Below are 2,970 nucleotides of genomic sequence, written 5' to 3' on the forward strand. Positions count from 1 at the left end.
TAAATGGTTTTATTTCATTATCACCTCTTAGCTGTAAAGTCCCCTGTTTAGGGGACCTGCGTGGTTCTGGTCCGGGTTTCGACCAATATTTTTGATTATAAATTGATCTGTGGACACATTGGATCGAAATGAAAAGCCCTGCTTCCCACGGACACAGTAGTCTATTTGTTGTGCCTGTGTGATGTAGGATGGGAAATCTGTAACCACTTGAAGCTGTGATGTCCCTCCTACCATTTCAATCGCTCTTCCGACTGTCAATCAACTCCTGGCTACACCCTACATCACAGCCACTGACAAAGCACATGCCTGCAATCCTTACATCGTAGCGCAGCAGGAGAGAGTGGTTTTGTCACTGTAGTACAGAGATCGATTTATAGCCATTAATCTAAAATAATTCATTGATTTTAAACAAAAAGCACTGTTTCTGTTTGTCATAGATGGACAAGATTAATATGATGGGGGGCAGATGTTTTGATCAAGAGAGACCTTCATAGAATATGCAAATTTTCTCTAACACTAAACATACAAATATGTATTTTACAGGTATAAGGATATTTAATATTTGTATTATATTTCTACTGTGTACTTGAGCTTGTCTCCTCGAAAGTGACTACACCTCAGTAATGCATAACAATTTTTAACAGAAAGGTGAGATTTGGCCCTTTCTTGTAGTATGCAGCATTACTAGTTATTGTTTATGGTCCTCTCATGATAAATAAAGACTTGTGGATTACGTAGATTACATTTTAGATTACATGTTCATACATGTTGAGCGATGCTTTAATAGAAATGTTTCAAAACCCATTTCCCTACTGCCAGTAACTAAAAGGAGAGAGAGACCCACATCAGTTTCCACCAGCTAAACATCATGCAACACAATGAGCTGGCCAAAAGCACATCAACTCTAGCCACCATATCACATTAGCACCGACATTAGTGCTAAGAGATGTAACTTTGCATTGGTAAAAGAACAGTGCATTGCCAGTCCAGTTTTATTAGGCCTAGCCATTTCTTCTCTGTTAATCTTTAACGGGACTGTCATGCGAGGATAAATGCTGAACCCTCCCTCTCTCATGTCTCTCTGATTTGTGACCTGAATGCATTTAATCTCAATGGCATTATAGCACTATACCTATTTTTTATATAAAGAATCACCTTGTGTTTTTTCCTGACAACTGGATATCTATATAGATGGAATCAATGCCATATACTTATTTGGAGATGAAAGTATTAGAGGCTTTGGTGCAATGATGAATATATTTGTATATGGACAGCATAGAGTCAGGTTCATGTCTTTCTCTTTGGATAGGATGCTAGAGGGTGGGACCATGTGACTATGCCATCGCTGTACATGGCGGTACATGACATCTGAACTTATGAACAAGTGCCTGATCACTAGATTTTGCAAGTTCACTTTGCATAATTCTCATCAGAACTCTAGGAGGAGCCATCACCTTACACCAAATTGTTCATTTCAAATTGATTAACAAAGTAGTGAAGTGTTTAGGTGCTTGATTTCTTTATGCAGAAGTCCTCAGATCCTCACACACGTACGGTCAATGGTTTGCCATCGAATTCTTTCTTTTTTCTTGAATGAAAGGAGACTACTATTGAAGTGACTTCTGTGTGGTGGCAAACTATGGGATCCATTGTTGTTTTCTATTAATCGCCAGTCTCAATAGGACTGGCAGAAGGTTTTGGTACCAACGGGCCTTCTGAAACATAGAATAATAAACTAATACCGTACAGTGAGGTTTTACAAAGTAGGAGGTTTATTTTGGGGGGTTTAAATAGTGATAAAGTGCTTTGACTGTTGGTAAAGTGCTTTTTTTCTTCAAAAGGCTATTTAGAACGTATTTTAACTGTGTTCAGCATGGTTGCCCTGCTCATATTTTGGCTTTGTTAGGAAGACTAAAACATTTTAAAAAGTTAGATCTATTTTGCATTTATAACACATCTTGTTCACATTAAAGTTTGACCAGAGAAAGCTGTATATGTTTTGGTGTTCACTCTCATCCGAGTGAGCCTCAGATTAAGCCGCCTGTGACTAGTTTAGCTTTTAAACAACTCACAATGAAATCCATTATGCATTGTATTGTCACAGCTGCAAAATAATGACGTGACTTTGCAAAGATAAATCGAAATAGGACTCAGGGAGAGGAGAGAGGAGCATTTCAATTCTATGACTGACACAGTTATCACTCGCCAGGAGCTTATGGATGGAAGCTCATCCAACGAGAGGGATTGTTAGGCACTGTCATGTTGGCTACATTTGATGGATTACTTTAATTAATATCGGTTATGCCTTTCTTTCTCTAAAACACCACTGTCTCAACAGACTTTCTCCTCAATTTCACACTGCTTTTTATTTTACTCAGCTTTGAAATGAGATAAAATCAAATCTGTCTGTGCATTCTGATTAAATGAAACAAGTCAGGTTTGGTGATTACACCAAATTGAAGAGCGGGATGGCATGTCACGTTTGATAAAAGATTGGGTCTCCTAGATGTTACTGAATCTATCAAATCATTGAAAGTAGTTACAAAACAGCTTTGATTGGTATGAATTTCCATTGTGTTTTGGTAAGCATAACATCCTGAGTTTTGGTAAGCATAACATACTGAGTTTTGGTAAGCATAACATACTGAGTTTTGGTAAGCATAACATGCTGAGTTTTGGTAAGCATAACATCCTGAGTTTTGGTAAGCATAACATACTGAGTTTTGGTAAGCATAACATACTGAGTTTTGGTAAGCATAACATACTGAGTTTTGGTAAGCATAACATACTGAGTTTTGGTAAGCATAACATCCTGAGTTTTGGTAAGCATAACATGCTGAGTTTTGGTAAGCATAACATACTGAGTTTTGGTAAGCATAACATACTGAGTTTTGGTAAGCATAACATACTGAGTTTTGGTAAGCATAACATACTGATTGAGTTCCAAATAGAGAGGTGTAGTAAAATCCA

Source organism: Salmo trutta, chromosome 31 (genome assembly GCF_901001165.1).
Source record: "Salmo trutta chromosome 31, fSalTru1.1, whole genome shotgun sequence".
Lineage (NCBI taxonomy): Eukaryota > Metazoa > Chordata > Actinopteri > Salmoniformes > Salmonidae > Salmo > Salmo trutta.